Genomic DNA, 12,834 nt, shown 5'->3' with positions numbered 1-12,834 from the left:
CGGCAGGCTAGTGATAAGGTTTTACAAAGACAATTTAAACTTTACATCATATACTTGAATAACTCACAAAGTAGAGAAAAGAAAATGAGGATACAAACTAAACTTGAGAGCAGTGAATGATACTTTGTAAATATGCCAGCCATTCATTTTTAAAAATAATTACTGTGGGGCTACTCTGAGATAAAATGTATTTCTTTCTGAGGACCTCTGCATACTGATAATTAATGGCCTATGGAACACAAAGTCACTTAGTCAAAGACAATAAAAATAACCAGAGTACCACACTGAATGTGATAAATATTTATTTTCTAAGGAACCAACCTCTTAACACTTCAAAGCTCTTCAATGATCCCTAAGGAGAGCCTGCCCCCAGCGTACCACACTCGCTACCCCAACATTCCATTCATCCTGCCTATCTTCAGGAGTTTCAGAGGCAAGAAGGCAGGTGCTACTTGAAGAATCCACACTTTGAATTTGTAAACCAGCTACCCTTAGACCGCTAGCAATCATCATCAGGTGAATCTATTTTATTTTCCATTTCTGGATGTGGTAAAAAAATATTTTTTAAAAGTCAGCCTGCTTTAAAAGCTACTCAGAAGAGACCATCAGCAATTTCATGACCAGCAGAGAGGCAGCACAAAAGTTTCTTCTTCAGCTGCAGACCACAGAGCTCAAATTCCTCTGCCGGACCGCTTCTCTATGACAGCAGGGAAGACACAGAAGTACACATGCACATGGAGGTTCCCTCCTCCAAAAAGGAGAGAAATCTGAAAGGCAAATCTGTATCATGTGTTATTACAGAATGGGAGAACCACTCAGGGAGGATCAGTTTAAAACAGTCGCCACGTCATTATCTCGTTAGCCTGGCTAGAATTTTATGCAAACCTGTTCTGGTGTAGAGATGACCTTGGGACTTTCAGATTCCCCAAGTTTAACTCAGGCAACACTTCTGAACACCAGGGTGGGGTACTCCGGCAGCCCTGCTCGAAGCCCCAGGAGCTGCGGCGTGGCGGGGAATGATAAGCAGCCAGCCAGGAGAGGAGAGCAAGGAGCTAAAGGTTGATCTGCAGCAAGTGGAACATCCGCATGTAACTTTCTGGCCCTGGCACATTCAGGTCGTTCTTTCTACTTTTGTTCAACAGATTCACACAGCCCACTACAAACATGAGTGTTCATACATAAAATGCCCTGATGAGCCAGAATCCCTTCCCCTTCACTATTTTACATGAAACTCCCTAGAACCACAAAAAATGCTTGGTTTAGGGGCTTCTTGTCAGTTAACCGCCTATGAAGACTGTGAAAGCAAAAACCTTAGAACCACTTGGTAACTCCGCAAAGTTACAGGTTTTTGCAGAGAGACAAAAAGATAGTAAGTCAGACATGAATTAGTTTTAAGAACTTAGGTTTGCTGCTACCTGGAGTCACTAGAGAAACAAAGCTGCCTTTGGGCACCTAAAACTAGTCAGACCTGCTGTAGCAGTTGCACGGTGGCTCCAGACCTGCCCTCCACTCTCCTCCCTCCAGCCCCCACCCCACACATCCGCAGAGCTCACTCCACTCAGGGTGGGGCCGGGCCGGGCACACTCACCCCTTGTTCGGCCGTCCCCGCTCAGAGGCAGGGCCAGCACTGCACACGCAGCGTGCAAGTGTAAGGGGAGGCCAGACAGGCGAGCAGATGCCGACTCCATTCAGAACTGAGAGCGGCCCTGGGTACAGAATACGGCTTATGTGATCCTCGGCTTCTAAACTACATAAATCAAATTGTGATGTTTGTGTCAGTAAATCCTGGCAGGTATTTCCAATTAAGTTCAGATGAGGGACAGAAGACCCTAAGAGGAGACAGATGAGCCTTTCCAGCTTTTGGAGCCCTCAGACCACAATGAGAGCAGAATTTTCAAAAGGGAGTTTGCATTGTCTATATGAAGTGCTTCGTTCAAATGATAAGCGTTTGTTTCGTCCTGTTAAAAGTCATATGTTTTTCAAAGATAATGTGATGTTTTTATTTTGAAATTTTTATTTGTGTTTCAATGAAAATTTTTAGACAGCCAAGCATGTTTTGTTTGTCTCATGATCTTCAAGAAAAAAAAAAAAAACAAAAAAAACCCACAAGGCATCTATTTATTACCCAGAATAGGAATGTCGTCTTATTGGCCTGACATATGCCATTCACAGATTCATACAAAGAATGAACTGCGACACAGTGCTCATGGAGAAAGACACTGCTCCACACAATGAGTGATGGGCGCTCCAGGGGACAGTTCTGTTCACAGGGTTTCCCAGCATCTGCACAGAGGGCAGAAGTTTGCTTTTCATACCAATTGCACTGGCCACTGGAGACATTTTTTTTTTTTAAAGACATGCCAACTTTGGTTAGTAGCTGTTTCCTTCGAGAATATTAAAACTATATTAAATATCCACATACTTTTTAAGCAGAAGTCCTAGCTTATGGGTTTCCATCATTTGTTTAAGTAATGGTATCAACAGTAGGCAGAAAATTATCGTTTATCCATATGCAAGTGGCCGCAGAATTTTGTATGTTCTGTTGGTCAGTATTAATTAATGGAAAGACCTATGAAGGTGGGCGTTACCCTTCCTGCAAGGCCACTTTTCACTGAAAGCCAAAGCTTGCCCTCTGGTGCCTTTAGCATATACGTGATCTTTGGATTCAGTAATCAAAGAGACCTCTCTCTTTCTCTTTCTGTCCTTGGCCAAGAAACTACTGCAACTAGAGCCGTCCCCTACAGGATATTCCATAACAACAAATATGAAATTTCTGTAGCAACAAAGTTTTAAAACAATTCTACAAGTGAATTAAAGTTCACACTCCTAAATACCATATTTATCTCCACGTTTTTAATCTACATATATTGACAGTGATCTTGATTTTTCTGATATAAATGAAATATAAAATAAAGCTCCATGCTTTTACTAGTGTTCTTTAGCAAGAAACCACAGCAAAAAAACAAACTCAAAAAGCTTCTGTTGTAGCTTTTACCTTTCTGAGTTAAAGTGTAAAATCCTTGACAGAGGGTAGCCTTGTAGTATAATTTGATACTGATAATTTGTAGTATGCTACTTTGACAAAAAAAAAAGCTTTATGCGTCTGTCTGTATTTTTGACCTCCCCCATACCTTTTTTACGTTTTGTGTATGTGTCTTTCTAGAGTACTGTTGTACTTTTATTCGGCCACTGGAGCGTTATTTAAAATAGGGGATGCCAAAAGTATCAGTTGTTACATAAATTTGAATGAGTTTTAAAATAACAAAATTTTGGGGTGCCTGGGTGGCTTAGTCGTTGGGCTTCTGCCTTCGGCTCAGGTCATGATCACAGGGTCCTGGGATGGAGCCCCAAATCCGGCTCCCTGCTCCGTGGGAAGCCTGCTTCTCCCTCTCCCACTTCCCCTGCTTGTGTTCCCTCTCTCGCTGTCTCACTCTCTGTCAAATAAATAAATAAAATCTTTAAAAAAAAAAATAGCAAAATTTTTACTTTTTTCTATGCTCATTATTAGTAATTCAGTGCGTGGCAACTGGGTAAAATTTATATTTCAGTTTCTCGCTAAAAAAGCTTCCAAGGGGGACAATTCAGGAAACAGGAGCCTAAAGAATTTCAAAATCTGAATTAATATCCTTCTCTTAATTCTTAAAAGGAAACAAGACTGAGCAGCTGTTACCTAAGAAGCTGTAACACTTGCCTGACAATAACACTGTTCCTTAGGACACCTCTTGTTGTACACTTGGTTGGTATTATAAAATGTGAGTTCTCTCTCCTACCTGTTGTAATAAAGCAAGGAACAGACTGTCAAAAAAAAAAAAAAAAAAATGGCTGTCAAATGCATTTCATTGAATTTCTCACTTGACAGCAACATGGTTATGTACATTTTAATTAGGAGTTGGGGGTAAGTAAAAATTATTTTCAGGGCTTCCAAACTTGATGAACAACATAAACAACTTTACATTAACGTGTTAATTTCTCTAAGTAAATCAATGAGGCTAAAGGAAAACTTTCTAACACACGTCTCTCCTTTTTCTACAAAGAAACTGATAAAATTAACAGGAAAGCAGAGATCCATGAACAAGCTATTCTTGCTCAGGCCAGAAGCTGGGTCTTCCAATGGGTATTTTCACCCTCACAGCACACCCTCGCTTGCGCAAATCAGAATAGACTGCTATAAAAAGTGGGAGCAATGGGAGGAGCTCCTAGAGTGAGGCATGCCTTCTGGTTAGCTGAGCAACTACCTCCTTCACCCCCTTCAGCAAAACAATGAAGAGGCTCTCAGGTGGACTGTCCTCCAGGGGTTGAGTGGAGCCAAGAGCCCACTTCAATCTTGTCAGAGACTAGTCCCTAATTATAAAATGCTACTTTGAACACTTAAGGCCTCAGGGATCCTATTGGCTGCTACAACTTCTAGGTTCTTTACACACATTATGGACATTTCTTAACATATCTTGGGAAATCAAAAAAAAAAAAAAAAAAAAAACATATCTTGGGAAATCAAAAAGCATATTTCAAGAACAAAGCTTGAAAACATTTACTGTCTTCCTTAAGACTAACTGGGGCTGCCCAATTCAATTCAAATAAAAACTGCTATAGTCTGAGGCTGTATGTCTCACCCTGCTAATGTCCCCTCCCCATTCAGTGTCTGTAAAAACTTACTTTCCACCACCCAAAACATCCCGAAACTACCCAGTTTGAAAGCAGAAAGTTATTCTAAGACAAACTGTACCTAATCTTTTTGTGAAATTTAAGACAACCCAAAACACTACTCCCATCTCAATCTATTACCACAACTTCTGCTAAAGGTAAGCTAACTGATGGCCAAGAATAAAAATAAGAACAACTTATGATTTTCTCTAGATGCAATGGCCCTCTGGCACCCTCTGTCTTAATGGTACAAAGTCCAGGGCCAGGGACAGCTGGCTCCCCTTAGCCCCCTCCCTTTCAGTCATAGGCGGTTACCACCAAGATGACTTGTAGATTTCTAACTTAAAAGCCAGTGAGACGTTAAGTTTAATACACACATATATTCAAAATCAATTCACTTGTCACGGGCGAAAGGAGGGTAGAGAGGGATGTTTTCAAGCTAAAAACACAGAGAAACTCACAGAAACACACTATAGCAAGTTGGATGCACACCCGGTCACGGAACCCAAAAGTGAAGCAGCCTTCACTCCAGCAATCCGAGCCTTAAAAAAAAAAAAAAGTCTCGTACGTTCACAACAACACAACGGCCACAACACGCACACACATCCCAGCTGTAAAAGCGACAGCTCCCAGCTCCCTCCGCCCCATTGCTGGGCTCCGGTTAGCTCTCGACCCCCTCCTGACCCGGGTCCGTGACTGCCCGTCCCCTGCCCTTCCCCCAGCAGATCTGCCCGCGTACGCTGGGGGGTCCCCGGCCCTCACCCCGGGGGTCTAAGGGTGAGAGGCCGGGAAGCAGTGGGAGGGAGCGCTCCTCCGGGTACCTGCACCAGGCCAGGTCCCTCTAGCCGAGGCGCCCGCCACCCTCGCGGCCGCCCGGGCCCCTCCTCCGCCCTCCGGGCTCTCCCGGCCCTGGCCGGGTCCCAACGCCGCCCCCCCCCCCACCCATCCACCCAAAGGGAGCCCGGCGCATCCGAGGATCCCCTCCAGCCTGGCGCCGGGAGAACTTACCACATGCAGCTCCACCTGGGAACTAACGCATCAGGAGGGGTTTCTGCCCACTCCTCAAGCTACTCTCTCTCCATGCGGAGTCCCCGCTCCGGGGGCCCGAGGGTGGCGCCGAGGAGCGGGCAGGAGGCGAGACCGAAGCTAAGACTCCGCAGTCCTCTGCCGGCGCGCTCGGAGCATTATACAATGGTGGAGGCGGCGGCGGCGGCGGCGGCGGCGGCGGCGGCAGGCAGGCAGCGGAGGAGGAAGCGGGAGGCGGGCGGAGGGGGCGCCCTGACCGAGCGAGCAGCAGCTCGTGCTCCAGCACTCTCTGTGCAGGAGTGACGTGCGGCCAGCGAGCCTCCCGCGAGCTCCGGGCCCCGGGCTCAGCAGGCCCCGCCCCGCCCCCGACCCCGCCCCCTCCCCCGGCGGTCCCGGGAGGCGCGATAAATGCCGAGCCGGGCCCCGGCCGCCGCAGGAGCAGGAAGGGGCAGGCAGAGCACGGGAGACGTCGGGTGGCAGCGCCGCCCACGGCTCCCTCTCCGGCCGGCGCGCCCTTTATTTTCTCTTAGGGAAAGGCTTAAGGAGATGGCGAGAGGAAAAGGGACACTCGGGCCAGGGGACCACAACTAACCACCAATAATCCCCTCACACTCCAGAAAATACTCATGCAAATGACCGAGCGGCTAGTGACAAAGGCGGCGGCGAGTGCAGCGCGCGCACAGCCCGCTGAGTCGCGCGACCGCAAATATGACAAGCATCTAAGCTATTCGGCAACTTGGGGCCGGTCAGCAGGGCAGACAGGGTCCCGCGGGGGAGGAGGGGATAGGAGGCGAGGGGCAAAAATTCGACCCCGAGGCACGGCGTCCACGCTCCCTGCGCGGCTTTCCAGACAGGCGTCCCTGGAGAGCGGGGGGGAGGGGGGGAGCAGCAGCGTCCGCAGCTGGGACACTCCCAGACGCCCCCGTCTCCGGACGCACCAGCGGCCTGCAGAGATGTCCGAACCGCAGGACGGGGGCTCCAGCTGGAGCCGGGGTCAGAAAATGCCCCTTGCGCGCGGCGGCCTCCGCCCAACACTCGAAATGGGTCACCAAGTCAACAGTACTTTCGGAGTAGGACGGAGCCGAGTTGCACTCTTCGTGGCCGGCCGCCCGCGCTGGCAGAGCCCACGCAGGTAGGGAAGCCCAGGCTTGGAGACGCAGCGCGGTCAGAGGCCCCGTCCTCCGCCCGGAAGCTTCATGTGGATAACCTTTTCCCTCTCCTTAGGACGGCATCGGCTTCGAACTACTTACATGTGGCAGGGAAATGTATACTAATTGGGAGAGGTGTGTATGCCTGAGTGCTGCGAATTTAAAACACGAGGAAAAGAGAGACAGCTCCCCTGGAAAATTAATGATTATTTTAGAAAATTACATGCGCGTTCAATGTAAAGCTGTTACAAAAAGTAATTCAGGTACCTTAAAATTTTGGCTGTCACCCCAATCAATATCTCAGATATCTGGCGTTTAATGGTTCACTGTACTAGTTATATTTAAGGATAATAAAGCTTTAAGACCTAACATAAAGGTGATTATAAGTCTTTAACATCAAGACAAGTGTAGACCTATTCAACTCTTCTGTAATGATTTGTTATCAATCAAATTGATGATCTTATTGAAATTAAACCTGGGCTAAAATGTTGGTAGAAAAGACCGTGTTTCTCATTTTATCTTGAAGGAGAATAAAAAAGGTTTTTACTTGACCCTCAGTATAATTAAAATCTTACAGATTTTTCTTTAAGTATAACCGATGCCAAAAGCTAATTATTTGTGGATATCTCTGGAAAGTTTCATTACAGTGCGCTCCAAATTACACATCATGGAAGTAATGCTCAGGGCCCTCTGCAGGTCCTGCTCAGTCTGTGCTGGGTGGCAGAACATTCAAACATTTTGCTGTGAAGCCAAGATATTTTTCATTTCCAGAGTTCTGCCTTTTAGAGACAACACTAACTACTAACAGTTTCCTAACCACCCACTCACTTATACTTTCAGCGCTCACTTTAAGGAAAAGCCATTGAAATAGAAGGTGCAATAATCTCTTCCTGTGATATCTTTGTAGCAGAGGCCAGAGGCTCTGTTGAATTTAAAATGAATTTAAACTGTTACTCATGAATTGAAGTTAGCAGTGAATTAAACTTACAGAATTTTTGTGGAACTTGGATATTTTCTAGCAAATGGATTACCAAATGCAGTGTTCCTGTACAAAAGAACCAAAATCAAAGTGACAAGCTTTGTGTCTCCAGAGTGGACCTGAGATTCTGCTAAGGCACGTTATTCAGGAAAGGTCGGACTTCTTAGGAGAGCAACCTGAGTTTTCGAGTGAAGAGGTTTTCACCTTTCCACACTTTTGAAGGTAGTAACCTCTTAACAGTATACACAGTATATACGAGTCCCACTTCCCCCACTTTTAGATTCTGGTATCTTCCATCAAAGCTTGAAGTGGCAGCTTCAACAGCTGCTTATGTGGTCCCACACAAGGTGGTTAACCACCCCTCCCCCCAGGCTGAGCCCCCACAAGGCAGCCCAGCAATCCCCGCCTGGCCCAGGGAACCCAACTCCACAAAGATAAGGAAAAGCCCTCCCTGAGCTTTTGAAGTCAACTCCCTTCAGTATGCAATGGCATGATTTTTTTTTTTTTTTTAATCATTGCTTATTCTTAGCAAATGAACAAGAAATGTTTCGTGAAAATATAAGTGTGGTTTTCACTCTCACTCTCTGGGACATTTAAAAGCCCATTTAAAATAATCCTACCCTCAGGATTTAGAGTTTAGAGTTTCTCCTTCTCACTTTCAAATATAAGAAATTTGGCCAGGCATCCACATGTAACTATCGGGAATATATCTGTTTGGGGAGAAAACAAACATGGCTTTTGTAAGAATAGAACGGTGATGGTAATTTGCAAAAATACTCATTAGTTTAGTTTCAGAGAGGTACTTCTCAACATTGCTTTGTATTCTGGGTACTAGTTTGCACTTCACTGCTTCTCTTTGAAAGTTTCTGGGCCTTCACATCTTGCAAACTACTAGAGGACTTCACTAACTGAAGGCTACTTTTAGCACTTAATTAGCATGCACCCAAGAAATGACACCAGGACAAGCTGGCTATATAAACTGAGAAACAAAGACTTTAAAATAGTTTTAAACTTCACTTTTTCTTTCTCCTTTACCATATTTTATCTCTCAGGCTCCACTTGAAATACTAGTAGTAATCAGCCACCTCTGTACCTTGGAAATACTGATCTTACGGCAAAAAAATAAAATCAGATAAAATAAACATTTCAGTTCTTGAGACGCATTGTATGCAGCCAGCTGGGCTCAATCATCTTTTCATGGAAAATACATCCTTATTGAACCTGGACTTCCCACTCACTGATAATGTAAAACCATTAACTTCAAAATAAAGTTCTGGAAGGCACATCACCTAACTGATTACCAAGGAGTTGATACTGGACACGGTGATTTGGAAACCACAACTCTCTCTCTCTCTCTCTCTAAGATGGCACAGACAGGTTCAGTATTTGCAGCCACTAGGAATTGAAAACTTCGTTGTAGCAATGGAGAATGTTAACACATCTCCTTCTGCAGACTCCTCTCCGGCTCTTCCTCCACCCACTTTTGTCAGGTTTTTTTCCCTCTTTCTCCCTGAGGTCACGGTTCACACAAGCAGAACTTCAACTCCAGGGAAGGGCTGCTTTTGCACAGCTTCCCTAATTATTACTGGCCTGCTTTGCATCGGCAGCCCCTTATGTTCTGAGAGAGAGCTATTCTGTTAGAGATACACCTTCTTCTCTTTAAAAATCTGACAATATTTAAATCCAAACTTGGGACAAAATCTTAGTGATAATATTTGAAGAAAATGCTTTTCAAGCCATTTTTCCCCCTAACACTGTTGATTAGTCCCTTCTAAGCATGACTAGAAAAGATAGCTTCTTTTGGGCATTAGTGTCCTTCCTATTCCAATTGCCACTATTTTCCATTAAAATCTTCAGATAAACTGTGAGGTCCAATTTGGAGCAGCCCTTCTTAGAGCCTCCAGCGTTTGCTCTCACCCTTTTCTCAGCTGGAAAGCAGAGGCCTTTCCTGGTAACAACTCCAGTGGTCCCTTCCTTCTGGATGCTCTTCCATTAAAGACTGGTGGTGGCTTCTCGCAAGCATCTCTCCTTGTCCCCAGTTCCGCTCACAGCACTACCCTCTCAGGGGCCTCTGCATGTCAACTCTGTACTGCTTGTGTATAAACCATCCTCCCTTCTTGAGGAGTTCATACTCTTCTCAAGATACTGGGCACTACTGGCATCCACAGAAAACATCAATAAATGTTAGAAATCGCATGGCCTCCACGCCTTCCTTGTCCTTGGGAACCAGCCTGCTGAGAGGATGAGTCCTGGAGTAGGAGTAGGAAGATCTTGTACAAATAAATCACTTAACTATGATTAATCGTTGACTTTTTAGTTTCTTAATCTGATATTTCACAGATTTAAGGTCAGCACTGGTTCTGGGGAAAAGAGCACAGGTTGTTGGTCAGGAGATTTCGGGTCTAGGTCCTCAGCCACAGCCAGCAGGGAGGCTGAATCAGACCCTTGGCATCACAGGGCCTGCTTTCACACCCTTCAAAAGGAGGTGCTCAGGCTCAAAGATGTCTGTAGCCCCTCCCAGAGCTAGGAGTCTATAAAAAAGTGGTAACGATGTAGACTATCCCCATGGGGGATTTTTAGGCTCAAATGAGATAATCTGCTCAAACTGGAAGAATATAAAACCAACTTCACATTCACACATTTCTAAAAGAAAAGAGAAGTACAAATAATGATAATAATATACTCTATTCAATAGGATATGTTCTTGGAATTATTTTCGTATCTAGAAGACAGATTTGAGCAATCTACCTGTACTCTCCTAGATCTGTTACCCATTATGGTTCCTGGGAAATCTGTAGCTCACACCATCCCTCCCCCAACGTTTGGATAGAAGCAGGATGGTTTAGAAGGCATTTTCATGTGGATTTACATGTTCACTCTTCATAGCAGCTTCCCTGTGCCATAGGCAGGACAGGTACTCCTCACATCTTACAGAGGAGGGAACAGAGGCTTGGAGATGGACCTGCCAACTGAACTCCTTTACCAAGCTGACTCCCAGGGACAGAGAAGGTCTGGAGGCTGTGAGATTTCTAACATTCACGGAAATTGTTTGTGGAAGCCAGGAAAGACCAAGCGGAGGGTCTTGAGAAGAGTATGAACTCAAGCAGGGAAGATGGTTTATAGGCAAGAAGTACAAAGCTGACATGCAGAGGCCACCAAGAGGGTAGTGCTGTGCCAGGATCTGGACACCATTTTGCTTTGACCTTACACTAGGGTCATGAAATAACAACAATTCTACTTCTTACACGAAGAACTCCAAACCTGCCTGTCCGTGGCTTTGTTAGCATCCTATTTTAGCCCACAGAATTAATAACCCATAAACCCCACAACGAAAAAGAAATGAAACTCATCACACACTTCAGACCCCTCACTCATTTCCAATATGGTTCATAAAACTGGCATTCTTGTTTATCACTTTGTCTCTAGCTTCTAGAACGGTACCTGACACAGTAGGTATTTGTAAGTTTTCACTGAATGAATAATTTAAAGAATGCTGAAGAGTTTATACCAGCTTCATAAACTCAAGGGGTTAATCTCTCCTGCTAATGTTTTCCTCTCACTACCTTTTCACTAAGCTGCGCATGTGTGTGTGTGTACACATATAAATAACCATATACATGTATTTTTTTAATTTTTTTTTAAAGATTTTATTTATTTGACAGAGAGAGACACAGCGAGTGAGGGAATACAAGCAGGGGGAGTGGGAGTGGGAAAAGCAGGCTCTCGGCTGAGCAGGGAGCCCGACTCGGGGCTCGATCCCAGGACCCTGGGATCATGACCTGAGCTGAAGGCAGACGCTTAACGACTGAGCCACCCAGGCGCCCCCTCTTCCTACTTTAAGAATTAAAAGTCTTGGTCAAATGATATTTAAAACCACAGCAGCATTTGATAATTATGGGGGGGGGCGGTGAAGCCTTGCCTATCCATATTTTCAAGTGATTACCTGAATGGTTCAAATGACCCCTTATTACTGGCACCTTCATGCCCTCATGGTCATGGAATATAAAAATATGCCAATAATCAAATATTTTATGAATATCATCATCCAATATTAACTCCCAGGAAAACTTGGCAAAATGATGACAGGAAAAATAATTTTTTTTGGAAGTATTACTCTAATGCCAGCTCTCTTTTATGTTTCAAAATCAAGCATTTATATGACTGGCTAGACTAAATTCTATTTTCTGCTATACATAGTCTCATATCTCTTGTCGAAACTATCTAGGATTGTGTACCTTTAAATCACCTATGAATAAAGAAGTCATTTAAGAGAACTATGGTAATTTGGGAAATGTAAATAATATATTTAAGCCATTTTTGAAGTCCCAGCTGTAAAAATTCTACTTTGAGAAGTTAAAAAAAAAAAAAAAAAGCAAAGCTTTAATGTGTATAGATGCCCAGGAAATGCCTCTAAGTTCAGACTATAAGGTATCATTAGAAAATAAACATGTGGCCAGAAAACCCAGTTTAAATGTAAACATAGTATACAACTAAAAATGAATCAGCTTGTTTGCTACTTTGAATTTTTATTGGGTTTTCTGGAAGATAGGTAACACTTAGGTAAAATGGTGTAGACTTTTCTTTTAGTCACCGATGTAGAGCTTTTTGTTTTAAAGACTTGTTGCCAGAATAAATAAGAATAAACATTTTTTCAAAATTATCCAACTGTCCAATCATACTAGTCCCTTGCTTTAAATTGAAAAAAGGTTAAATTTTTAATTTACAAGTTCTTAATATTTAAAATTTCAGAAATGCACAGAGTGAGGTCAAGAAGGAAGAACTAAAGTAAGCATCCCAGATAAACACTAACACATTAGATACACTTGTGTGGCCAGTCAATTGTTTTTCTAAACATGCTTTAAATATTGAATGAAAAATTTAATCTTGCTAAGTAACACTTGTTTCAAAACTGTTTTCTTAGAGAAGTCTTGTGTGAGTTATATGCAACTCCTTAAATGGGCAATTATCAGAGAAACTGGCTTTTAAGGAGAAAATAATAGTGTGAATGAGCCATATGCAACTTCCCTTTTTAAAAACAGA

The 12,834-nt window shown here is 44.0% G+C and overlaps 1 protein-coding gene across 4 annotated transcripts in view; it reads right to left on the bottom strand.

Annotated features, from left to right (window-relative positions):
* Positions 1-12,834, bottom strand: part of SERTAD2 (SERTA domain containing 2) — a 108,415-nt gene that overhangs the window by 12,460 nt on the left and 83,121 nt on the right. Inside the window, exons 1-2 of one of the 4 annotated variants that reach the window (XM_036108653.2) lie at positions 5,650-5,966; positions 5,103-5,183 (exon numbers count right to left, since the gene is read on the bottom strand). The exons of 2 other annotated variants lie outside the window; for them this stretch is intronic. The gene's annotated coding sequence lies outside the window, so the exon portion shown is untranslated. Of the gene's footprint in view, positions 1-5,102; positions 5,184-5,649; positions 5,967-12,834 lie in introns of those variants that run through there. One more of the 4 variants, XM_036108651.2, reaches the window with a different exon arrangement.

The sequence above is a fragment of the Halichoerus grypus genome, chromosome 10, assembly GCF_964656455.1.
Source record: "Halichoerus grypus chromosome 10, mHalGry1.hap1.1, whole genome shotgun sequence".
Lineage (NCBI taxonomy): Eukaryota > Metazoa > Chordata > Mammalia > Carnivora > Phocidae > Halichoerus > Halichoerus grypus.
Note: the sequence above shows the minus strand (reverse complement) of the source record. Positions and strands in the feature narration are given on the sequence as shown.